The 27,572-nt window shown below is 42.6% G+C and overlaps 1 long non-coding RNA gene across 1 annotated transcript; it reads left to right on the forward strand.

Annotated features, from left to right (window-relative positions):
* The first annotated feature begins 6,831 nt into the window (after nucleotides 1-6,831).
* Nucleotides 6,832-26,865, forward strand: LOC145525596 (uncharacterized). Its single transcript, XR_014068315.1, has 3 exons — nucleotides 6,832-7,463; nucleotides 10,502-10,579; nucleotides 25,765-26,865. It is a non-coding gene; the product is annotated as an uncharacterized LOC145525596 (long non-coding RNA).
* Nucleotides 26,866-27,572: the final 707 nt, after the last annotated feature.

Here is a 27,572-nt window from a genome sequence, read left to right on the forward strand (position 1 = left end):
CTTTGCCCCTTTGTCCACACTTCTAGGATTTGTGGGGATCCGCTCTAGCAAGCCCAAGGCTGAAGGAGTAGGTCTGAAACACTCCTCTGACACGGGACAATTTGCAAACTTTTTGTGGCACCAATTTCCCCAGCCACAGAATTAGAATGACAAAATACCCACCCTGCCTTTCTCACAGTATCACAAGGAGAAACATATGAGGAAAGCACAGTAAACTGTAAAGTACTGGACACGTAGAACAGTTGCTTTTATAACTGAAACTTGGACTCTCAGGTTCTGGATCTTTCCATAGTGTTTTCTGAGGAGCGGGTAAGAGAAAGGGGTAGGGCCCCTGAGGTACAATTAAGGACTTAGGGAATAGCCATAGAAAGTGATCATTTTTCTCTAAAAAAAAAAAAAAAAACCCTAGTTTTATTTTTTGGCAGGGAGTGGTGGGGGCTGGGGAAAGGCTTCCATGGTGGCTCAGAAGGTGTAGAATCTGCCTGCAATGTGGGAGACCTGGGTTCGATCCCTGGGTGGGGAAGATCCACTGGAGAAGGGAATGGCTACCCACCTCAGTGTTCTTCCCTGGAGAATTCCAAGGACAGAGGACCCTGGTTGGGCTATAGTCCATGGGGGTCACAAAAAGTCAGACACAACTGAGCAACTAATACTTAACTTCATTAAGGTTTTTTAAATTGTGACAAAATACACACAAATGTACCATCTTTATCATTTTTAAAGTGTGCGGTTCAATAGTGTTCAGCACAGTCACGGTGTTGCACAACATGTCTCCAAAACTTGCAAAACTGAAACTCTGGGGATTTCCCTGGTGGTCCAGTGGTTAAGGGAGAAGGAAATGACAACCCACTCCAGTATTCTTGCCTGGAGAATCCTGTGGACAGGGGAGACTGGTGGGCTGCTGTCCATGGGGTCGCACAGAGTCATACATGACTAAAGAGACTCTCCATGCATGCACTGGAGAAGGAAATGACAACCCACTCCAGTATTCTTGCCTGGAGAATCCTGTGGACAGGGGAGCCTGGTGGGCTGCTGTCCATGGAGTTGCACAGGGTCGGCCACGACTGACACAACTTAGCAGCAGCAGCAGCCAGTGGTTAAGAATCTGCCTTGCAATACAGGGGATGTGGGTTTAATCCCTGGTCCAGGAGCTAAGATCCGGTATGCTGTGGAGCAGCTAAGCCCACGCACCACAACCAGAGTCTGGGCACCACAACAAAAGATCCCACATGATACAACTAAGATACAGAAGCAGTAAAATAAATAAATATTTAAAAAGATTGAAACTCTGTACCCATCAGCTAACAACTCTCCATTCCCCACAACGTCCCACAGCCCCCAGACTCTGACAATCACCAGTCTACTTTTTATCACTGAATTCGACTACCTTAGATACCTCATACAAGTGAAATCAAGCAATATTTGTTTTTTTGTGACAGACTCTTCATTTAGCACATCATCCCCAAGGTTCATCCATGTTGTAGTATGTGTTGGAATTCCCCTCCTTTTAAAGACTGAATAATATTCCATCATCTATACCACATTTTGTTTATTTATTTACCTGTCAATGCACACTTGAATCGTTTCTACCTTTTGGCTATCGTGAGTAGCACTGCTATAAAGTTGGATGTACAAGTATTTTTTTTCCTGATATCAGTTCTTTTAGGTATACATTAAATTCCTGGATCATACAGTAATCCTATTTTTCATTTTTGGAGGAATATCTATACTGTTTTCCATAGTGGCTACACCATTTTGCATTCCCATTAACAGTGTACCAGGGTCACCATTTCTCCATATCCTCTCCAACACTTGCCATTTTTTGTTTTTATTTTTGTTTTAATGGTTGCTGTCTTAATGGGTATGAGGTGGACCCAATTTTATTTTTCTAATCACAAAAGTAATATCTATATATTCTTTTTCAGATTCTTCTTCCTTTTAGATTATTATGAAATATTGAATATAGTTCCTTGTGCTGTATAGTAGTCCTAACATGCAAGTATTTTTAAATGCAATTGTATTACACATATCCTATAACCAGCTTTTTTCATTCAGTAGTGCACATTTTTTCCATGACAAGATACATACAAATCTATTTTAATGGCTGCCTGATATTCTGGAGGTCTTTCTATTAAAGATATACTTACTTCTTGACTTTGATTGCTCAAGATTTTGAAGCATGCACTTCCTTTTGAAGAGCCATGTGGCATGAGAGAGAAAACACTAAACCTGGGATTGGAAGACTGGTTCTTGACTCAGCTTGTTGTATGTCCCTGAGGGACTAACTTCCTTTTTCTGTGTTAGAAATGAAACATGATTCTGCAGTATTAATGCACAGCAGTATTATTTTCATGAGACCAAAACAGCCTTGTGTAAGATGAGGACATCAAACAAGATGGCTGAGCAGTGGCACGGTTGTCCTGGCTGGTGGCACCCTCCATGGAAGAGCTGCTTCTGTTTTCCTCCTGTAACGGCGCTGTCTAATGACTATTGTGGCTCAGACAGTAAAGAATTTTACCATCTGCAATGTAGGAGACCCAAGTTTGATTCCTGGATTGGGAAGATCCCCTGGAGAAGGGAATGGCAACCCACTCCAGTACTCTTGCCTGGAGAATTCCATGGACAGAGGAGCCTGGTGAGCTACCATCCATGGCATTGCAAAGATCCAGACATGACCAAGCAACTAAGCACAGCACAACTAAGACTCTAGGGAGCCCAGACCAGTGAACTTGCTGCATGTTGCACTAGAAGGAGAGCAGAACTTATCTGTCCTGTTTCTTCAGTTTGCAGGGAAGAGTGGTGACCTGCCAGAGTTTAAGAAAGACCCAGAAACCAGACCACAGTTTGAGTCAGTGTTCTCCCAGCCTCTCCAGAGACCTGCCATCCAAGAGAAAAGAGAGGACCGATTCTGGCCAGAGCTGAGGTGGGAGGAGGAAAAGAGAGTGCTTTCTTGTTAATGTCATCCAAAGCTCAAACACAAGATACTTTATAGGGGGAGCGTGGGAAGAGTGATGGCCAAGTCACTTGGGGCCTTAGGGTTTTATCTATAAAATGAGGGTCGTAGGAAGCATGAGGTCTACAACCTTCATTTATTTGTTCAACAAATATTCGTTAACAGCCTGCCACTAGCTAGCCACTGTCCAAGCCTTGAAGTTATAATGATTTTCAAAAACAATAAGCACTTAAGTAGCATTTACCATGCAAGACACAGTTCTAAGAATTTAAACATATTAATCTTTTTAACCTTGAGAACAGCTCTGTGAAACTTTCCCAATGGCTCAGTAGGTAAAGAATCTGCCTGCAGTGCAGGAGACACAGGAGATGTGGGTTCAATCCCTGGGTTGGGCAGATATCCTAGAAAGGAAAATGATAACACACTCCAGTATTCTTGCCTGAAAAATCCCATGGACAGAGGAGCCTGGCGGACTACAGTCCAAAGGATTGCAAAGAGTTAGACATGACTGAGCAACTAAGCACACACATGAGGTAGATACTATTAGTATTCCCACTTTACGGATAATGAAACTGAGACAAAGAAGTTAAGTTCATTGCCTAACTTTATAGAGCAAGTAAGGAATAAAGGCAGGATTTGAACCCAGCACTTTGGCTCAAGTCTGTGCTCATAACCTCTAGGATCTTCACCCTCATGAAACTCATGTCCTAGTGATAATAATGACACTTGTTTGTTGAGCATCTTCTACTTATTTAGCCTTTAAAGTGAAGCACTTTACACTCAACTTTGCATTCTTTGCACAACAATCCATGAGAGAAGGGAGTAAGCCCATTTTACAGATGAGAAAATTAAGTCTCCAAGAAGCACCTAGCTAGCTTATAAGTGACAAATATGGAGCCTGGACGCAGGCCTGTTTAATGCCTAGGTCTGGGCCATGCGGCCTTATGCTATTCTGTTGTCTACTCCATCCTCTGGACACAGTTGAACTTAAGACAAGACCTACAAGTCTGCATCCTGGCAGCCATGGCTACCTGGTTATCCCAGCCAGACTCTGTGCATGCTTAGTCACTGAGTTGTGTCTGACTCTTTGTAGCTCCCATGGACTGTAGCACACAAGGCTCCTCTATCCATGCAATTGTCCAGGCAAGAATACTGGAGTGGGTTGCCATTTCCTACCCCAGGAGATCTTCCTGATCCAGGGACTGAACCCGCGTCTCCTGTGTCTCCTACGTTGGCAGGCAGATTCTTTACCACTGAACCACCTGGGAAGCCCAGCTAGACCTCAGTCAATTTTATTTTGCAGCCTGGGTCCTCCCTCTTACTGGCTCTGGGTGGTGGCCCAGTAGCCTGCTGGCTCATTGGCCATCCTGGGGTTGGTAGGAGGTAGAGAGCACAGCCCCCTTTCTCAGCATCCTCCACCTTCTCTAGGATGGACAGCTGGCTGCAGCAGCCTCATGCGGACATGGAGCAGAGGCTACTGCCATGCTGTGCTTCAGAGACCCTTCCAAGGCTTCCCCATAGGCTAACTGATGCTGAACATCCCCCTGTTGCTGCCCATGTTTTACCTAGTAACCGCCCCTCCCCAAGTGATTGCACCTTACCCCTTACATAAATGGTCTCCTCAGATCTGAGAGCAGGTTCTGATGGAGAGAATGGGGTGAAGGTTCTGCAGGTTTGGAGTACATGGTAACAGGGGGAAATGGAGAGCTGGAAGCCCCATGTAGGGGTTCTTCTGTTCTTCTCCCACTGAGGTGTCAGTAAATGTTTGGATACACAAATGGATGGATACATGATCTAAAGGACTAATTGACAAGTAAATGAATAAAAATGAATGAAGAAATGAAAGACTGGACAACAGAATGAAGTCATTGGTCAGTGAAGCCCTGTCCAGACCTTTGCTTCAGCCTCAGTCTGGGTTCTGGGGGCCTGTCCAGGTCTAAGCAGACTAGTCATCCCAGCTAGGGCTCACCCAATGTGGGCGAAGGATAGAGCAAGATGAAACTGCAGCATCCAGAGCTATCCCACCTGAGATGCCAAAAGGGGACGCCTGGATGGCATCTCATGGGCATCCTCACCTCTGGAATCCTTCCGGCCAAAGTGCCACTCACTTGCCCCCTTTGCCTCCAGGACTGGATTAAAGGGAAGCTTGGTGCTCCCTCCTGTCGGTACCCAGTGGGAGGAGAGCAGCTCCAGCGCCGAGTGAAGCAAGGGTGCTAACCCATTCCCTTCCCCCTCTGGGAAGCCACACAGAACTCCAAGTTAATTAAAGCCTCCACTCTGAGAAGAAGGGAATGTTCCATTTGGTAAATTTAGAAACAGCTGGTTAGTTTTACCCATTACTTTTGTGCTAACATCAGTGGAGCTCATTCAACTCTGTCTTTTTATGAAGCTGTCCTTCCAATGCTACCTGATAGCTACTAATTGCTGCAACTACATTTCTGAATTGCAAATTTTCTGCACTGATAAAAACTTTGATTGCCTGTCAGCTACACATAAGGAAAAGATCAGCAGTGCTAAATGAGGGGTTCCACGCTTGGATAATAATGCCTAATGAATTATTCAGGAAAGGATGCTTGAATGAAGCAAACAATTTGAAGGGTTACTAGCAGCCGTAACAGTTCAACAGGCAAAAGAACAAAAGTATCATCCTGAACATTACACTAATGATTAAAAAATGCGTATTAATTCTAGATTTGGAGAAAAAAGAAATGCCAATCTGATTTTAAAGGTTAATCATTATTTTCTCAGCAGTGCTCTGATCTCTGGTGGGAGGGGGAGGTGAGAAAGGGGAGATCCCTTTACCAATATTTTGGGATGTATAATATTATGACATAATAGACTCATATAATTTCACACACATCATTTAAAAATTGCAAATTTCAAATTTCACTGGAAAAGATAACACAAAAAACTAATAGCACGGTAGTGGAATGCTCGCTCGACAGAACTTTTCTCAGCACTCACAGCACTAGCGCCAAGGAGCCCCCCTCCGCGAAGCGAGGGGCCCTGCAGAAATAGCAAAATGAAATAAGATATATGTGATTAAACATATGCAAATACATATCATAATTAGTGACTCTTTCTGGCGGAATTTGAATGTGTTTTACATATCTTGCAAGGGCGCTAGCGATGCGAACAAAAAATTCTTTCAAAGGCTTCTGCCTTTTGGGTCTGAAACCCAAGAAAATAAACCAATAAATCAGGTTTCAGCTTCTGTCCAATGCTGACACATTTGCTGCTTTCATAAAAAATATATTTCTACCACCCCAAGTGCTAATTTGTTTTGACAGATGCTGTGGAGTTGCCAAATATGAGAGGGGGGGTGGGGGGGAAACCTGGAAACTGTAATGCAAAATAGTATAATTAAAGATGTTTAAAAAAAGGGCTGGAACTACTGTGATAGTATGATGTATTTGAATATTTAAAAATAGCTCTTTGGGGCTGCACTTAAAAATCTCAAGGCACTCAAGATCACTCAGAGAACATCTTAGAAAGCCACACTGCAGCACTGGTGGAATTTTAAGAGTAGTTTTAAATTATGGAATATGCAGCCAACCACTTAGCCTCTATGAGATTTTTTTTTTTTCTAGCTCAGAAGCCTGTGGTATTAGTCACCAATTAGTAATTTTATTATAAAGATGTTCAATGTCAGGATAGCATTCTTCGCATTTCTAGCCATAATGCTGCACAGTGGCTTGGAAGTCTGACTTCAGGAGAAGAACTGACCATCTGCCAAGGCCCGCACACTCACAGATGACTAATGTTTCCCCCTGAGGACTGAAGCTCCCGGTGTTTCTGTTGCTGTCTTTTTGATGTCACAAAGCGAGGTTGATAAACACATTCAAGTCACAATTAAAAAACATTTTCACTGACCAGTTGCCACTGATGATATCATCAGACAGCTTTGATGCTGCTGTAACAACGCGTTTAATGGTGTTGATGTGCAGGCGAGAAGGTGCTTCCCTTTATCTGGTCTTTACCTCGCTCGGTGATTCTTTAATGACATTTCCAGGCACTAGGAGTCCTACAAGGAAATGCCATTTGGCATAAATCAGACAGAAGGCTGTGATTTTCAGGCTAAGGACACAGGCTGGAGGACCCATTGAAGCTGGAACTAACTGAACAAGGTACCATGTCGGGGGTGCCCAGGAAAGCCAATCAATGAGCTATTAATCAATGTTTTTCACCCATGTGTTGTCAACAAGTCCAACCTGGAAAGAAAACGAAAGTGCCTTACTCTTTCTGGTTGTGACAAAATCAGATTATCCAGCTGAAACTCCTATACAAGGGTCATGGACACTTAGCTTACAAGGAGAGTAATCTAACTGGACTTCAGACCTTTGTTCTGAATGATAGAGGATGAGCGGAGTGGATGGAGCCGCCACCAATGTTTATTAATCTCCATGCTGAACACTATTCAAGTATTATACCACTGGATCTCTACAACAGCCTGCAAAGTAATAGCGCCATTTCCCGTATTTTTTAGTGAAAATATTGATGCTTGGAGACGGTAAGTTACCTACCCAAGACCACACAATGGTAGCACTAGAATTTGAACTCAAGTCTGTCTGAAGTCAAGGTCTAGGCGCTTAGTCACTCAGCAAGTCACATTTAGGTTCACAGAGGAGGCTTTTGGAGCTGGGAGAGGACTCAGAGATCATCCATTCCCTCATTTGGCAGCTGTCTTCCAAAACTGAGACTCAGAGACACAGAGAGAGGAGCTGAGTTCCCTTGTTAGCTGGCGGCAGGGCTGGGACTCATTCTGCCCTTCCACTGCATCACACCATCCTGCTTAAAGTGGAGCAGATGGGGTATGGACCCTGCTTGGTCTTGCCCACATGCAGTCTCAGGACTTCTTAGGCTTTGTCCAGCCCTGCCTGGGAGTTTGTACTTCTTTCCCGGGGCGCAGCATCCCCAGGACTCTCAGAGCCTTGGGACACAGCATGTCTTGTATCAGACTCCCATGCTTCCTAGCCACAGTGTTCTAGAACAACACTCACCTGCGGTGAACTGGAAGTGTCCTGTGGAAAACAATTGACCATGACTCATGGGTGCCATACCTCACCGATGACTCTCTGAGGGTGGAGGCTCCATGGTCTTTCCTTTCAAAGCTAAATGAGAGTAAAATATGCTAATTAGCAAGAGGAGGAGTTGGGGTTTGATATGATCCCCTGGAGGAAGCTTAGTCTCCAGTGAAGAAGGTCAACAGTCATAGAGTATAAGCAGAGTGCTGGATTGGAGTCTGCAGTCCTGGTCCCACTACCACGTGACTGACCACATGGAAGCCACCTAGCTTCTCTGGGCTCTAGTTTTCCCCTCTGTAAAAGGAGGATCTGATTCACCAATCCCTTCTTGGTCTTCTATACTTTGTCTAAGATAATTCAGGTCTGGAAGCTTGGGAAGAACAAGATCTTTCAGGGCCCTCCCAGCAGAAGATTCTGTTTCCATTTGTGATATTTGGGGTGTAGTCTTCCTCTTAGTTGGAAATTCCACATGGAAAAGCAAAAAGTGACTTTTCTCCAGAGCCTATGAAATGCCTTCAGCATTAAGAGCTTCCAGACCATTCTTTAGTTATTTCTTGTATCCATTGGGATGACTGAACCTAGGGCTGCTGGTTTTAGAGCTCTGAGCTGTAAAATGAGGATCTCAGAAGCAATTTTGAACAGTGCTGTGAGATTTCTGAGGAAAACTAAGCCAAGCAAATACCAGATCTCTTTAAAAGTCAATTTAAAACATGCTTTATTCTAGGCAGATTTTGTTCTTAACATGCAGTTGGAGGTAGTGGTGGAGGTATATGGTAGGAGGGGAGTGGAGTGAGCTGGGGAAATGGGCAAAAAGAGGCCAAAAGAATCAGAAGAGGGATTTCCCAGGTGGTCCAATAATTAAGACTTCACCTTCCAATACAGAGGGTGCAGGTTCAGTTCCTGGTCAGGGAGCTAAGATCTCACATGCCTCTACGCCAAAAAGAGCAAAGCATAAGACAGTAAGGATACTGTAACAAATTTAATAAAGATTTTAAAATTAAAGACATCAAAAAAATTATCTTTTTAAAGAAAGTTTAAATAAAAAAGAATCAAGGGAGAAATAAGAGGCTGAAGGAAACGAAGCCCAAGGCACAGAGAGGTCCTTACTTTCTCCTCATTTGTCCTCTTAATCAATATATGATTGCACCAAACTGCCATTGGTAGTGGATGATACATGTTATATCTCCACTACACGTGCAGCATATGCTAAATACTTTACATGCATAAATGATTTAATCCTCAAAGCAATCTACTGGGTTAGGAAATAATATTAACCTTCCTTCTATAACTGAAAGAATAGAATTTCAAAAGTTCTGATAAACGTGATCCATACCTAAGCATGTGGAGTCTCAAGCTCACACTCTTAACTGCCACACTAATAACTGAAACCAAACAAAAACCCAATGAAAAAATCTTTTCAATGTAAAACTTTCAAATTTTTATTTTCAGAGGGGCAGAGGTAGAATATTTTTTTCAAAGAACTACTGATGTTAAAGAAATAATCAAAAATAAAAATATCCCCTCTATAAAAAAAAATTTCATAGAATTCGTGGCAGAGGAAGAATTTTCACCAGGCAATCTGCTTCTGGAATCCCATTTGTAACCACTAGGCTTTCCTGCCTTCAGTTCAGTGATACCCACATGGCCTGATTAGTTTTTCTGATGTAGGATCCTCTCGATCTCACCTCCCCTCAACAAGTAGTCTCTCAACTATATTCAAGGCTTGATCATAACCAGGCGTGGAGAAGTGATGGGTATTTTTCCCTTTTAATGACATAACAGAATTTGTGTCATAAAGAGCTGGGTCTTCAGCCGGGTCAGTTTATACTTGGGTAAACTGGACCCACCAATGCAACTGAGTGGCTAGATGTCTATAGTTCTTTGCTCCGTGGAATGGTATGTTTCATCTCTCTCTGGGAAAGAAGAGAACCTGAGAAGAATGACATTTTCAAAGCTCATGAATCCAGGAGCACAGTTTGGCTCCATAGCCCTAACTTCCCAATACCACCTGCTCTCTCTAGTCTCCGGACGTGCGTTCTGTGAGGCCAGGAGGCATCCGCCGGCTAGGCAGCTGTCTGTTGAAATGCTAAATTGACTGCGACCCAGCCAGTCCATTTCAGTGTGTAGAGGGATTTGAACCTAAGCGGGGAGACTGAATTAACCCCATGCCCTCTCAGCCCCTCAGCCCTCTAGCAAACCATGAATCAAATGGAATTCCCCTCATGCTAAGAGGCTGTGGGGCTGTCATTCCATTATGCTTCGCTCAGGATAAGAGGTCTCTGGAGACAATCTAATGAGTCAGGGCTCCCGGGACAGGAGGAGCCACGTTCCACTGAGTGTCCTCAGCCACGTGGCCACCAAAGAAGCAACACAAGCACTGGCAGGTTTCTGGGTAAATAACAAGATTTTATTTGTTTGTGTAATGAAGGATTATGTCTCAGCTCACTGAATAGCAGGAAGAGCGTCAACACCCAGGCAGTCACTTTCCTAAGAAGCTAAGTGAGTCCTTCTGTCCTGTGCACAGGGAGAATTTTCCGAGCGGCAATGTTGCCTGATTACTGCTGGCCACAGGAAAAGAAACAGTGGAGGAGCTCAGAAACAGGTAAAGCCATGACTAGAGAACCACGGAGAACTTATTTAATCCCTCTGACTGTGACTTCACAGGATGAAGGGGAAAAATGAAAACACAGAAACTGCTTCCTTGCAAGGAAAGAACTTGCAGACAAAGGGTTAACCTTCAAACTTCATTACTGGTCTGGAGAGAAACTCCATGACACTTACTCACTCGTTCTTCAAGGTGCCAGTCTCTGAGCAGGGAAGACTAGTTAGAAACTAGCAAGTTTCAGTCTGGGGAGGAGAGTAAAGACCAGACTGCGGGCGCCCTGGGCATTTTCCCTTCTCCCATTCTGCCACTGCCTCTCAGTGCTGGTGGTGGTGGTTTAGTCACAAAGTCGTGTCCAACTTATTGCGACCCCATGGACTGGAGCCCGCCAGGCTCCTCTGTCCATGGGATTTCCCAGCAAGAATACTGGAGTGGGTTGCAATGTCCTTCTCCAGGGGATTTTCCTCACCCAGGGATCGAACCCAAGTCTTCATTATCAACTGAGCCGCCAGGGAAGCCCACCCTCTCAGTGACGATATTCAATTTACTCAACAAATGTTGAGTACCTACTTTGTGTCAGCTCTTTGATAAACACTAAGGATAAAGTGATTAAAAAATGAAAATCTAGAAAGTGGTAGAACAGAGTTTTTGGGAAATTTACACATCTTTGTGAAGCCTCAAATTTCCTCATTTGTACAGTGGAGATAATAGTATATGTTTAAATAAAAGTAAAACAAGTGTTTCTGGAATCACTCCTTATATTTTGGTGTTGTTGAAGATACCCAACATTAAAATGTGAAGTATTTTTTGGACATCAATTAATTCCTAATGAATGGAAGGCTCCAGAAATCTGAATGGCAGCTTTTATAAGGGTTTTCAGATTAGGATTCATTTTAGGATTTAAGTTAGGATTTAGTTTAAGTTTTAGGATTTAGAATTTTAGCTATGAGGGATTTTGGATTCAAAACTGCGAACACCAGATTCCGGAGATCTCATTCCTAAATCCTACAAATTTCCGTTGGTGTCCTCTGGTGCTGGCAACATTTGTTTTCAAGACAAAATGCCTAGGTTTCAGATTAAGTGCTGTTATTATGAATTGAAAACATGTAATCCTTTTCAAGCAATTGCTACTGCAGAGGTATAACTGATCACTGATTACCTTAGGCTGAGCAAAGACCCCCATAAAACTTAATCCCTTGCAAAAGAGGCAGTAAGAGACCTTCATGCACAAAAAGTCTATTTTTAAATCAGCTGGAATTAGAGCTAGGGAAACAGGAAAGTTCAAGTTCTGCCATATCAGTTGCCTCTCCTCTTATCAGCTAAGGGACCTCTCTTTAAGAAGAAAACAGTTAAATGGGAATGAAAATGGTAAAATCCCAATGTAGTGCTGAAAATGAGGTTAAAAAATCAAGTCATGTAAAATGTGAGGACGCATCATTGTGAGGTTAAGGAAATGACTGGGATGAGTTTGCTACATCAGTGGAGTAAACCCAAGAGTGCTATATCCAAATTTGCCTTATTCACTCTTCATGCCATCACAATATTTAGTAATAGGTAAGCCCTCATATGAGCATTCTCTGGTATGAGCTATGTTGAAACAAGTGTCTTATACCTTAAGGTCCCAGTAGGGTCTTTCTCCTCAAATTCAGGTTTTGAAAGAATGCATTTAAGAGTTTAACCTGTGTCTTGGTGTAGAGAAAGCACTCGGCAAATTAGCCATTAATATTATTGCCATCACCCATAAAAATTGGATAGAGCCACACGTCCTCTGTAGACTTACAGAGTCTAAACTGAAATGGCTTTAATGTACAAGTCTACAAGTTCATTTTGTGATTATAATTTGGAGCAGAGTTTTGAGAGACCAGGTCCAAATTTTTGTCTCTCTCAAATGCCTGCATGCCCTCAGTTGGACTCTCTGCCTGGGGCTTGAGAGCCCTTCAGCTTGTTCTCCTAAAGAAGCCCCTGCACTGTGGGCCTGAGGATGACACTGTGGGAAGAACTGAAGGCTCTCCTCACTGATGCAGCTGCTCTGGAGAACCAGGACTGCACTCTCCTTCTTATCTTGAAATTTCACCAACACGGCCCTGGGGGACAATGGGCAAACGAGGCAGGCCCGTGACATCTACCCAGGGTGCCTCGCTCTCCTGCCACACCCTTTTTGATACCATACCTGGGTAATACAAATTCATTTCAAGACTACATTATACCCAAATCTCCACAAGCATGATTTGCCACCCTTATGTTGATGATCATGGAAAATGACAGCTTTAGGTTGAACCATATGGAATTGCCATTTCTATAGGTCTACAATGGTAGAATGTCGGCAATTTGATCTAATGGTGATAATTTACATATGGAGAGTACAGCTTGTGAAGTACATTTACTTCCATTATCTCTCTAATCTTCAGAATAGAAATGTGAGGTAGGGGTTACTGGTTCTGTTTTACAGATGAGAAAATTGAGGCTCACAAAACTCACCCTGAATTTGCATTTGTTCCTTTTGGGGGGTATTTATAAAGCTAGAGGCAGATAGAGTCCAACATCCTTAAGGACTATGGCAGTTGCTTAAAAGCTGTGGGGTTTCAGAGGAGCAGGTCTGTCATTTTGGTACCAGAAATATTATCCCATTTTAGGGCTCTCACCTGAGTAGCCCAGACAATTAGTTGGCCCATTAATACGGCAAGAACTTGCACTCATGTGTCTGAATGTTGACCTGGCACAATCTTCACCGTGAGGGGCTTCCTCTCCCCATTTCCTGACTTTTGGCCACTTGGGCGGGTCTGCACTCTCCCACCAGATGGCTCCATGGCCAAGATGTCAACACAAGCAAAATAATGTGAGCCATCCTAGTTGGATACAACTGGACATACAAAAGAACAGAAACAAGGATAGCAAAACAGTATTTCTCTGTTCCTCTCCCAACTACAGCATTAGGTGACTCTAACCCCCTTTCAGGATTTCCCAGGTGGCGCTAGTGGTAAAGGACTGCCTGCCAATGCAGGAGATATAGGAGAAGTGGGGTTGATCCCTGGGTCAGGAAGATCCCCTGGAGGAGGGCATGGCAGCCCACTCCAGCATTCTTGCCTAGAGAATCCCATGAATAGAGGAGCCTGGAGGGCTAGAGTCCATAGGGTAGCAAAGAGTTGGACACGACTGAAGCGACTTAGCACGCACAGCCCTTCTCAAGCTCCCCCTCCCCCTTGCAGCCCAGAGTCCCAAGGGCTTCTCCATGCTTTCTCCCACATGCCTTCAGGCATCATCCAGAATCTCCTCCAAAGCTCAGACATGGGCACAGGCCTTCCAGAAATACTGGTGGGCTTCATCAGGATCCTTGTGATACTGAGCTTCTTTTCTGCCTCGATTCTGGGAGGAGGGTAGAAATAGGAATACGAGTGTCACAACTTTACCCACTGTTTTCAGCCAAGCTTGGTTCTTTTTTTCCATATGTGACCCAGATATGCTTAGATATGTCTAAGCATAACAGGGACTGGACCCCTTTTCTATGGCCTGTGACGGTCTAAAGTTCTTGGCACAATGTCTGCTCCTTCCAAAGACTTCTGTTCCATGGTCCAGCTCCTGAATTCTCATGTGCTGTTTCTTTTTTTTTTTTTTCATGTGCTGTTTCTATTAATACTTCGCCCGTGCATCCCACAGCCTACCCTGCTCCAACTACCATGCAGGCCTACACCTCAGTCCCTTCATCAGGGGAAATCCAGGAGAAATCTCAAGTCACCTATAGAAGTTATAAGGGAGAGAGGAGGATGCCATTGTGGAACACACAGCCTTACTACACTCTCTTCCCCTCTCTGTTTCTCACCTCCACCTTCTTGGGGAGATGGCTGGAGGATCCAAATTCCTCTCTTCTATCACACACAATGCTTCCTTTCCCTTGAAGCCTCCATGCCAGTCAACACCCCCCAATCTGGGACCTCACCCCCTACCCTGGGACCTCACCCCCTACCCCAAGAGGGCTCATCAAGTCACCGTTTCTTACAAATTATGTGATTTCCCTTAGGGGAATTCTGAGGAACCAAATTTCCCCATCTCACAATTAGGAAGAGATCTTTTTCCATGAGGCATCTTGATTGCTCCTACAAGTGCCCCCCAGGAGGCTACCTTTGGGGCCGAGAGTGTGCCCAGTCGTGTCTGAGTCTGCAGCCACCCTGCACACAGCTTAGGCCACCCCCTGGGAATTCGTTCTGGAAAAAGGCGGATTTTTGAGGGTATTTTGGGAAAGCTAAGAAGTTTTTTAAAAGTTTTAAGAAAATGAAAAGGTCCTTCAGCAACTGCATGTTGATGAATATTCACTTTAAAAAGAAACAGGCTCCGTGTTACACAAATTGAAGTAAGTCAGAAAGAGAAAAATAAATATCTTACATGAACACATATATATGGAATCTACAAAAATGGTAATTATGAACCTGTGTGCAGGGAAGGAATGGAGACAGACATAGATCACAGACTTGTGGACACAGCAGAGGATGGTGAAGGTGGGACAAATGGAGAAAATAGCACTGACGTATATACACTACCATGTGTAAATAGATGGGAAGCTGCTGTGTAGCACAGGGAGCCCAGCCTGGCACTCTGTGATGACCTGGAGGGGTGGCAGGGAGACTCAAGAGGGAGGAAATACATATATATATATAAAATTATGGCTGATTCATGTTGTTGTACAGCAGAAACCAACACAACATTGTGAAGCAATTATCCTCCAATTACAAAAAACAAAACCAAAAAACTCTCTCCCCCTCCCCAAGAAAAAAGAAAAAGAAACAGGCCCTTAAAAGTTCTTGTACAGGGTCTCAAGGTCTTCCCCTACTCCTACCCCACCCCCACACCACACCACACCTCCCCTTTTTTTGCACAGTAGACTCAGGGATATCAATAAGGAATCAAGTGCTCTAAAGGCTCCTGATAGGAAACCCTGAGGGCTGAGTTCTAGTCCTTTGTGGGGCACTAACCAGCTGGTGTGGCTTGTGTGAAATCATACTTTCCCCAGTCTTTGAAGCTATGGATGGGGTTGTGTTTACAGCAATAGTCCAAACTGTTCCTGTCAGCTCAGGCAAGACCTCCGTCCCCTTCACGCAGCCCCCTCCCCAGCCCCTACAGCCAGGTATGCCTGAAAACTCCTAGAGGGTGTTTATGCAAGTGCAATATAAGTCATCTATCTTTGGTAGTATCTCAGGACATTGCTCCCACTGCTGATAAGGTATCATGGAATCCCCTGAAGGCCACCACCCACCTATCATTTTGACAAGCCTGCCACACAAAAGCCAGAAGACTTAATGCCAAGGATTCCAAGTGGTGGGTCTTGAAGGGCTTCCATTCCCTGTGGGTCACAGTCTATAAGCAGTTTCAGTGCTTGCAGACTTTTGTAGACACAGCTCTATCTGAGGAGGATGTGAGGATAGAGGTTTCACACCTCTGGGGACAGAGCAGTGGCTCCTGAGTCAGCTTGTGATGTTTGGCTCCTCCTTCGCAAGGCGTGAAGCTTCTCCCGAGAGACTCCTCAGCATGTCATGGAAATGATCGTGGCGGATCGTCGCCTCTCTGCTCGACATGCTCATCCAGGCCTGGACCCAGTGGTGGGCCCACTGAGTGAGCATCCTTCTGCATTCAAGATGTCTTAATAGAAATGGGCACATCATTCTTCTCTCTGGATATCAGTTTCCTCACACATAAAATGATCATAGAAATCAATGCATTTTGAACATGAGGACTTCTTTACTTTTAAGTCAGATTCATTAAGATCTGATTTACACACAATGGAATGCACAGTTTTTAGATATAGAGTTTAAGTTTTGACCAATGTGTTAATCACCACAGCACATGAGCTATAGAACATTGCCATCACCCAAAATTTCGCTCTGTTCTTTGCAATATACCTGATCCCTCACCCCTAGACCTGGCATCCACTGCTTACTTTTCTCTAAAATGTTGCTTTTCCCAGAAAGTCATACAACTGGAATCCTGTTTTATTATTGTGGTGCAACTGTTCTTTATATACTCTGGATTCAAGTCCTTTATCAATTATGTGTTTTATGATTGCTTCTTTTTAGAAAAATACCAAAGCATTTCAAGGATTCTCTTCTGATCACAGTGAGTAGTAAAGTAGCCTTTGACTGAGAAGATGCACAATAACAAAAACTATTCTTTTTTTTTTTTAAAGTCGAGACATGCTGGATCTAGTTCCTAGACCAGGGATGGAACCTGTGTTCCCTGCATTGGCAGGCAGATTCTTATCCACTGTGCCACCAAAGAAGTCCTAAAACTATTCTTTTTTTTTTTTTAACCAATGCTTTAAATGACTTTGTAGTTTATTAATCACAATGGAATCCAATACATTCTAAAAAGAGTCATGCATGGTATCTACTCAGATAGGAAGCTTCCTTTGACATGTTGATAAAATGCAATAGTCTCTTTCTCCAGGAAAATTGTCAAATGTACATACATACAAAATTATGTGCATTCAGTTTCGAAGAGTTCATAGATGTCTAAAACCCACCTTGAACTATGTAGGGATAGATCCATTGCCCTACAATTGAGCCTCACTGGTTGATTCTATCCGCAGACAGGTATAATATCAGTGCAGGTTTGAACAGCCCTTGCAACAGCTCCAAGGTTCTCCAGACGTTCATAATCCTCTGCTGGGAACCCTAGCACTAGTGTCCTCTAAGATCCTTTCTAGCACTGGTGGCCTCCAAGGTCCTTTCTAGCTCAACAAAATCTATAATTCTCAGTTCACACCACTAGAAGACTCAACTGCCCCAAGTGACACATTCGCTCGGTGCTGAGCAAAAAAATCCTTGGAAAAAACAGAAACATGTATTATGCTTCAGCTGATATTAACAAGGATAGGGGTGGAGAGGAACAGCCCTGTTTGGGATTGGTGGATCCAAGCTTCTCTTTTCAACCCTATCTGTTCATGTTTCCGAGCTGAGATTTCCTTCTCCGGATGAGGTGAGGGGATTGGGCTCTGAATCAGCTAGTCCATGCTTGCCTGCTTTCTGTGAGCCTCACTGCAGACTTTTTTAGTGCTTCCCATGAACACACTTAATTGGCCATGTGTCAGCTCAGTTGCTGAGCTGATCTAAGTCATGATGAATCTTTCTTGCGCTTTGCCCCTGGCCCCAGCTTGCCACATAATTCTGTATCATCAGCACTCACCATGAATTTACATTTGTTCTTTTTTTTTCTGGGTCATTTATAAAGCTAGAGGCAGAAAAAGCCCAAGATATTGGTTCAGAGGAACTATGTTTTAACATTTCCCCTTTGCTCTTGAATATTCATGACAACAGCAGACATGTATTCATGGGATTTGTGGGCGCAAAAGGGGGTCACAGTCAAGAGATATTTGGAGAGAGGTTTGGTGATTGGATGGGGAAGTTGTTGAGAGAGAGAGGGGCTCTGATAATTGTTGGCCGAACAACAGTTGAAGGGTAATCCCAACAACTAGGAAGGTGGGAATCAGGTGGAGAAAGAGAATAGTTGACGAGATCAGTTTCAAAAATGCTGAGTTTTTTGAGAAGTAGGTGGAGATATCCAGGAGGAAGTTGGATAAACAGGTCTGCAGCTCAGAAGCAAGGTCTGACCTGGAGACTGACGTTGGGGCTCATCAGCAGGTAGCCATGGGAGTGCAAGAACTGGTCCAGAGTTTTGCAGATGGTGCTAGGGATACAGAAGACATGTCATCTTCATCCTTTACAGTGGGCTGTGGAAGTGACTGACACATGTACCTTTCATGACCCCCAGGAGCAAGCAGCCTGTTCCCAGTCTGTGATGTGTATGTCTGGGGGGCATGTACTTCTGTATTTCTTTTTATTCCATTCAAGAGCAAATCCATTATGTAAAACATTATCAAGGAATGCAGATTAATAAAATGTTGGAGAGCTGCAAGAGAGGGCTTACCTGTGCCCCTTACAGCAAAACTGTCCAAACATCTCCACTGGATGTACGTGTTCTTCTTCCATCACCTTCTCACCCACCATCACCAGTGACGTTTCTCTCCACTGCCACCCTTCTGTCACGAAATGCTCAAATGCTCCTTGATTGTCCTAAACAGTTCAGCTCTGGTTCCTAATTTGCACAGCTCTTTCAGTAAAACAAAATCCCTGCCATTAACCAGGCCCACCTTCTCATAAGGAAGTAGCCATATAACATTAATATATTTTTTTCTAATATTTGTTTATTTGGCTGTGCTGAGTCTTAGTTGCTGCATATGGGATCTTCTGTTTTCGTTGCAGGATGTGGTGTCTCTAGTTGCAGCACGCAGGATCTAGTTCCTTGACCAGGAATTGAATCTGGGACTCCTGCACTGGGGGCTCTGCGTGTAACCGCTAGATCCCTAGGGAAGTCCCAAATTAATTGTACTGATGTAGTGTGCCCCTTGGGGGACTCTACCACACAGCTTTACCAATACCAGGCATGGTGTGGGCTACACTCAGTCTTAACACTACTGACATTTGGGGCCGGATAATTCTTTGTTGTGGGCTGTCCTGTAAGTGGTAGGATGTCTGGCAGCACCCCTGCCCCCTCTCTATGGAAGCAAGTAGCACATGCAGCCCTCTGCTTCAGGTGGTTTCTCTACTTTGGGGGATAAAATCCCAACTCAACATGCACCAATTTTGTGACTTTGGGTAAATTATCCAACCTCTTTATGCCTGGGTTTTCACATAGATAAAATAGGGATAATAACAGTAGCTACCTCATAGAGTTCTAATGAAAATTAATTGATTTAATACTTGCAAAAGATTTAGAACAGGGTCTGCTATATAACGAGTACCCAGTAAATGTTAGTTCTTGTTATTATTCCAGTGTATTCAGTCACTCAGTTGTGTCTGACTCTTTGTGGCCCCTTGGGCTGTAACCTGCCAGTTTCCTCTGGCAATTGCAATTTTCCTTGCCTACGCAATTTTCCAGGCAAGAATTGGAATGGGGTGCCATTTCCTACTCCAGGGAGTCTTCGTGACCCAGGGATTGAACCCAGGTCTCTTGCATCTCCTGCGCTGGCAGGTGGATTATTTACCACTAAAGCCAAATTATTCCTTCTGACTCTATAGAGGGCTCCCCAAGAGGAGTTCTGGTGAATATGATTTTCATTTTCCTATGTGACTTAACAATTTTACTCTTAACCAACTCAGAAAGCCTCAGAACAAGTACATTTAGCCCCTGTTTTACAACAAAGGGGGAATTAAATTTTATCCAGCTCAATCAACAAAGGTCAGGGATTTTTCTGGCATCAGGTTGTTGCCTGGGCTCCAATTCTTCCTGAGGGTGAAAACTTGTACTTAAATGAAAACAGTTTGAACAGCCATCCTACATATAGTGGGAAACCCTTCATTCTCCCCCTGACCTCTGAGGATGTGTGTGTATGGTTATATTTCTGTTGGATACCTTTGCCATGATTCTTCCACTGAATTCCTGATCCACTCACCTGGCATGTTTCACCTCTTCCCTTTACCCCTGGATGCCACACAAGAGGTGGATGATCCTCTCCTTTGATATTCCCAGTAGGGAGTTGTGTGGGGGAGAGTTTTTACTGGCGATCAGCAGTCATGAATGACCAACCACTTGAAACTGAACATCACATGTTCCTGTATATAAAAGTCTTGTAGTGGCACCCAACCCCAGGAGCTTCTCCCTGGGTCTCTCGTCCTCCAGGTCTCATCCCCTTTTCACCTGCAGAACCCACTCTTCCTGCCTCCCCCTCTCACTTCTTTCCCAACTCCTCTTTATTTCTCGGCTCCTTGTCTCCTCCCTCAGTATTCTTTCTTGAGATTGTTGGGAACTGCTCTTTCTTGCAGAGCAGTTTGTGCTATTTGTTTCATTCTTGCAACACAGAAAAGAAACTATGAGAAAGATCTTTTCACCAAATGCCTTCTCAAGGAAATTGAGTTTTAAAAAGCAGTTATTTTCCTGAAGAATTTCTCAGCCAGCCTTTGAAAATGTTTTTCTTCTATATACTTTTTACCTTCATATAACACTGTAGAACACCCAGCTCCACAGCCCACCACTACCTTCTTATATTAAGGACTAAGATTCCTATAGATTCCTTTCTAGTCTTTTGCTTTCTTTTAAAAATCAGTCTTATTGAGATAAAATTTACATAAAGTAAATGTTTTGGTTTTTTAAGCATCAGTTGATAAGTTTTGACTAATGTATACACCCACAGAAACATCACCGTGATCAAGACGTAAAAAATTTACATTGCCCTCCCAAAGACCCCTAGTGTCTTTTTCAGTCAATCTAACTCCCCAGCCACCAGTGGCCACTGATTTGCTTCCTGTCACTGTGGATTAGTTTGCCTGTTCTAGGATTTTATATAAACTGGATCATCCAGTAGGAACTCTTCTGTGTCTCACTTCCCTCAGTTGCACAATATCTTTGACAGTCATCCACAATGTGTATATCCTCCCTTATTATGGTTGAGTCATCTCCACTGTGTGGATATATCAAAATTTATTTAATCATCTGCTTGTCAATGGTCATTTTCTGGTCCTTATTTTCCACACACACATTTGTATTTAATTGCATGAATTTATGTAATCATTGTGTTTGGAAAGCAAATAAAAGCAGAAAAAAAAAAGAGAGGAAAACAATCAAATTTATCCCTTGGTGGCAAATATCATTAACATTTTAACATATTGATTTTTATTAATGGTTTTTAAAAATCCTGTATTTATGTAAAGTAGCATTCCCTATACAAATTACTTACATAGTGTTTTTGTCACATAAGTATCATATCATAAATGTTTTCCTATGCCAATAAAAGCTGTTGAAAAAATTAGATAAATGGCACTAATGTGAAAAGATTGTCAAGATATAGTGTTAAGTTGAAGCAGACTACTGGACAGTACATTGAGTATGATCACATTTCTAAAGGGAAAATGAAGTGGTAGATGTTTGTAAGTGGGAAATTGATGGCTGAAGTATGGAGTTAACTTGAAGCTGACTGTTCCAGGGAGTAAAGACTTCAGGGTTATTGGGAGAGAAATGAGGAGTCATTAGAGGGCTGTGAGCAGAAAAGTGACATAACATGATATGGTGTGTGATTTAAAAGGCTCTTTCTGGGTAATGTTGAAAAAACACCATTGGGCAATATGAAAGAAGGAAGGCCAGGTTGGCAGCTGTTGGAATAATCCAACTGAAAGGTAACGATGGCTTAGACCAAGATGATGGCGATACAGCTCATGGGAGATGGTAAGTTTCTGGATGCATTTTCATAGTATATCCCATAGATTGGATGTGAAGTGTGAAAGAATGTTGTGTGAAGATTCTGGATGCATTTTCATAGTACATAGTACATCCAATAGATGGGATGTGAGGTGTGAAAGAACGTTAAAGATTTAGGCAATTGGATGTATGGAATTGCTATTTACTAAATTGGAGAAGACAGTGGGAAGTACATGTTTGGGGAGGTTGTGATGGGGGAGCTTGTTTTGGACATAAATTTAAGAAATCTTTAACATATCCAAGTAAAGAAACAAAGAACGGTTGAATATATGAATGGAGCTCTGGGCAGTGATCCAACCTGAAAGTATAAATTTGAAATTCATCAAATGTAGCATGTAGATAGTATTTAAAGACATGTGATTGGATGAAATTACTAAGGTATGTAAGTTTAAGTAAAGAAGAGAAGAGGTCCGAGGATTAAGCCATGGAGTACTCCAATGTAATGAGGGCAGAGAGATACATATGAAATAGCTAAGGATCTGAGAAGCTGAAGCCAGTGAGGTAGGAAGAGAACTAGGAGAGTGAGGTGTCCTAAAGACTAAGTGAGGATGGTGTTTTAGGAAGGAAAGCAGGATCAACTATGTTAAAAAGGAATTGCTAACAGCTTCGGTAAGTTGAAGACTGATAATTGACAACTGGATTTAGTCACATGGTGGTCTTGGTGACTTTCATGGGACTGTAGGGTGGCATAGAGGGGTAAAAGTCTGACTGGAAAAGGATCAAGAGAAAATTAGCTGGACTTCCTTGGTGATCCAAGGGTTAAGAATCTGCCTTCCAATGCAGGGAATGCAGGTTTGATCCTGGACCAGGGAGGATCACACACGCTGCAACTACTGAGCTTGAGAGCTCTAGAGCCTGTGCATCTCAATGAAAGATCCCACACGCAGCAACGAAGATCTGATGCAGCTGAATAAATATTTTTTAAAAGCAGTAGACCATTTCTTTTCAAAAGAGAGAGAGATGAAGAATGAGAGATGAGGATTCCGACAAGGACAAAAAATTTGGGTAAAGGTTTGTGTGGTAGAACTTATGAGGAAATATTACTGGGATTCAGTTTTCCCAGTATTAAAAGGGAAAGTAATATGACAACTAGACATACCATCTCTCAAGAGGAAATTTAGAGGTTCTAGAAGCAAATTATAACTAATAAGCACCAGAAAGAATGGGAGTCAAAGACCTAGCAATCAAATCCCAGATTGTCCTAATTCACTGTATAATTTTTATCAAGATTTGAGTTCCCTGGACCTCAGTTCTCACATGTGTATAATGGGAGTATTGAGTTAAAAATCCCTGAAATCATCACATAATCTAATATACTATGATATGCCCTAAGTATTTAAAGATCTCTTACACAAAGTAGCGTGAATGGCTTTATTCTCCATTGGCTGGTAAAATCTCTCTCTCCAGGACCCTAACTCTATTCTTTTCTTTTAACTTAATTAAAAAAATTTTAATTTTTTTAAAGACATGTGATTGGATGAAATTACTAAGGTATGTAAGTTTAAGTAAAGAAGAGAAGAGGTCCAAGGATTAAGCCATGGAGTACTCCAATGTAATGAGGACAGAGATGAAAAATTGCTTTACGATCTTTTGCTTTACAATCTTGTGTTGGTTTCCACCATACAACAACGCAAATTGGTCATAATTATATGTTATTCCTTTCCTCTTGAGCCTCTCTCCCCTCCCCACAACCCACCTGTCTAGGTCATCACAGAGCACCAGGCTGGGCTCCCTGTGTTCTTTAGTAACTTCCCACTAATCTGACTCTATTCTTGACTCTCCCAAACCAGCAGATGACTTTGCTTTTTCCTCCATCAAGATGAGAGGTGATGTCAGCAGGACAGTCTTCAAATGCCTTTCCTTCAACTCACAAACTCTCTATCCCTCAGAAGAAAGAATTCCTCTTCTTTCCATCCCCTTAATTCCATCACCTCTCATCCCCTCTATAAAGGTTAGAGTTGAAAGCCCTGGTTTCACAGGGATGAGTGAGCAGACTGGCTTTGAGTCCTCTGCAGGGAGAGGCTGTTATCCCCATTCCTCAGACAGAAAAACAGAGGCTCTGAGAGTATGAAATAACTGCTCAAATTTACACCAGTGAGAAGGGGGAGTGTTGAGCTGTGCACAGATGTGCCTAATGCCCCAGGTCTTCCATCTCACCACCATCTATGGGTTGGTTGAAACGCACCCATACATGAGAGGACTCATTCTTCACCTTTTTTGCTGTTTTGTCCAACAACATTATCATCTGTGTGCTGCATAATTGGTTATGTTGATCTGGCTGGGGATGCTCTTTGGCAAGATGCCCATTTGAAAGTCTGTTTACCTGCTTACTATTGTGATTTTGTTAAATTCTTGGCTGATAGAGGACTCTTCAATCATCGACTTGGACCTTTTAAATCCTATTGCCAGCTATGCAAAAAAACCCTCACTAATATGGTACCTTTTATATAAAGTCCCAAAAGAAACAATATGTTCAAGGACATATCTGCAGTAAAACTTTGATAAAGTTTCATTGGTGGCTCAGATGGTAAAGAATCTGCCTTTAGTGCAGGAGACCCGGTTCAATCCCTGGGTCAGGAAGAGCCCCTGGAGAAGGGAATGGCAACCCTCTCCAGTATTCTTGCCTGGAGAATTCCATGGACAGAGGAGCCTAGCTGGCTACAGTCCATGGGGTCACAAAGAGCTGGACACAACTGAGCAACTAACACTATAAAGAAAAGGAAGAATGTGTGTAAATTAGCAATAGCCACACAAAAAACATCATGCAAGCCATCACCTAAAACAGTGTCTTGAAGCCACAATCATTTATTCTCATGGAACAAGGTGCTGCTCGGCCAAGCTGGGCTCCACTGGTGCAGCTCAGTTCTGCTCCATGTCTTCCATCCTTCTCCTTGACGAATACTAGTCCAAGCATGTTCTTCTTATGAGGATGGAAAAAAAGTACAAAACATAGATGAATTATCAAGGCCTGGGCTTAGAACTGACATATCATTTATGCTTCCTTCTATTGATCAAGGAAAGTTATGTATTCAACTTTTTAAAAATAGGGAAATGGGTCCTAACCCCAGTGGAAGAGCTCTGCAAAGTTACAAAGAAAAAGGGGTAGATACAGTGAGGAGTGAAGAATCGAGGCTGGCAATATGATTTACCACAACAGAAAACCACAAAATTCAGGGTAGTGTTTACCTCTGGGGTGGTGGTGAGGGCAGGGAAGTTTACAACTAGGATGTGATACATGAGGGGCTGCAGTGAAATTGTTAATGTGGTTCTTAAACTGGGTTGTCAGTTGATGGCTGTTACTATCTTGCTCTTTGTAGTTTATATATTCTATGTATTAGATATTATATAATAATTTTTTTTTAAGTTACTGGAATCAAATAAATAAATAAAAGTTGCAACACTAGGAGTCTCAGCTTCACTTTTAAAATGTGGACTTCTCTTTACTAATTTCTGATTTTTAAATTTTGTTTACTCTCACTTGCCAAGAAAAATAATGGTTTGATTATCTGGCATCTGGACATTAATATCATCTAATGCATACTTATAATCTTAGTACACAACTCATACTTTTTTAAAAAATGCATCTTTTACATTCTAACAGAGTTCATTTTCTGTAGTTCTTTTCAACATAAACTCATCTAAAACCACAAATTGTTGTCCTGGCAGTTATTAGTCTGGATTGATTAGGTTTGATCTCTGGGTTAATTTCACATGTAATCATATTATAGTTAGTCACACCTAGTGGCTCTATTAATTCAGATGTATTTGCACTTCCTTACCTATTAATTACAGCCACCTCTGAAGACTGATTGGGTCTCTGCTACCGAAGAAAAGCAATCCCCATATATCAAGGAACAAATTACTGCCTCCCACACTAGGAGAACTTGGTTGACTTGGAGGCTCTATAGGAATATTATTGATGACATCTTTATTCTCTTCCTTCCTTGCAGATGAATGGTGCACCTGCTAAATGAACCAGAAATACCAAGGCCAGGTCTAAACAGACTGGCAGAACTCACTTGGACTGTGATCTAGGAAAGAACCAGTGGGAGAGGCATCTGTATAATATCATTCAAGTTTTATTTGTAAAATTTTTTAAACATATATTTGGTCCACTTCACATAACTTATTCATCTCTCTCTTTGGATTTTAAAAATGTTTACTGAGTAACTAAATTTGGTCACAGGCTAGTTAGAAAGTCTGAGGCTGGATCTGCATTTAATCAGCAAATCAAAGTACCCACAGGCAACGCTTGAACTGTCCACTGCCCATGTTCTAGCCAAAGCATTGCTGAGAAAAGCACTATTTAAGGAGGATTGTTTGAAGGACATATGACTCCATCTATTCCTCCTGTCTTTAATTTTTGCATTCAGAGACCCTCAGAACATATCTACACGGGCCTTCAAAGCACTGTTTTCACCAAGGAGCAATTCTACCTGTCAAATTGCCAGCTCGTGTTGTAAAATGAAAACTACATTGAATTTACTGCAGGATTTCTGTAGAGGACATTACAATTTACATTTCTGAGTAGATGAAGCCCTGAACAAGAAAAGCTCAGCATCTTCTGAACAACTCAGAATCTCCTCATAGAAAATTAGAATCATATAATGGATTGTGTTTCCCTTTTCACTGTGGACACTGGGAAGATCAAAATTAGTTTTGAAGCTCAACTGCAATAATTGTTTAAGATGTTACCATCTTCATATCTACATTTTCATCCTGACCACTTACTCTAATTTATATCTTTTTCTGATTTTAGTTTTTCAGTTTTTGCAAATGGTTTTTAGTTTTTGCTAATACTCCACTTTATCGTGTGTCTAACATTGGAGAACACAATAGGATATGAATAAGTAGTTAACATTTACAGTAACCTTGAAGACGTTAACCATGAAAATTTGTGGATGTGAATGGAGAGAGGTATGGCTAGGGAGTTAGGTTGGGCAGTCACCTGCCTACACCTGCTGATTGGGTAGGAAATAACATTGCTGTTTATAAGCACTGTATTGTAAGTGAAAAATGCAATGTCTTCAATAAAATTGTATTTAAAATTGGCACCATAAAAACTTCAACATTAAGCAAAGGCATAATCTTTATCTTCTCAACAGGCAGCAGAGTCCTCTTCACCTGCCTCCAAAGTCTACGAGTCCTATTTCCTCTATCCTGAGGCTAATGTCCTTTACCGCCCTGTTGGCAACTCATTCCAGTATTCTTACCTGGAGAATCCCATGGACAGAGGAGCCTAGTGGGCCGTGATCCATAAGGTTGCAAAGAGTCAGAGATGACTGAAGTGACTTAGCCTGTACGCACAACTCCAGGAGATTCCTGGGAACGGATTGAAGCTACAGCGTCAAGATGCTCTCTGTGTTTGCTCTCAGCCCACCTCCACCAAGTCTCTTCTCTGAACTGCACAAGGTTCCTCCTCTCCATGACCACCAGTTGGAAATAGATCTGGGAGGGTCTTCTCTGCATGGTTGCAGGTGCCCTTGGAAGCTCTGGAAGGAGCAGAGACTAAAGTGCAGTGGAATAGCTTCCCCAGGACACAGTGATTCATTTTATTCAACACAGCTTCCATTTACTGAGACACAGGGCTGGGCACCGTGAGTGATGCACAGAGGAGACAAGGCTAGACTCCAGGAGCTGGTGGGACCAACAGTATCGTCTATTAGGTCCCAACTTCTAAGTTGTCGTTTTTTGTTTTTTTTTTTTTAGTATTGGAAACTCTTTGCCAACAATATCTTACAGAGTCACCATAGAGGTT

The sequence above is a fragment of the Giraffa tippelskirchi genome, chromosome 11 (genome assembly GCF_054371585.1).
Source record: "Giraffa tippelskirchi isolate mGirTip1 chromosome 11, T2T-mGirTip1v1.2.pri, whole genome shotgun sequence".
NCBI lineage: Eukaryota > Metazoa > Chordata > Mammalia > Artiodactyla > Giraffidae > Giraffa > Giraffa tippelskirchi.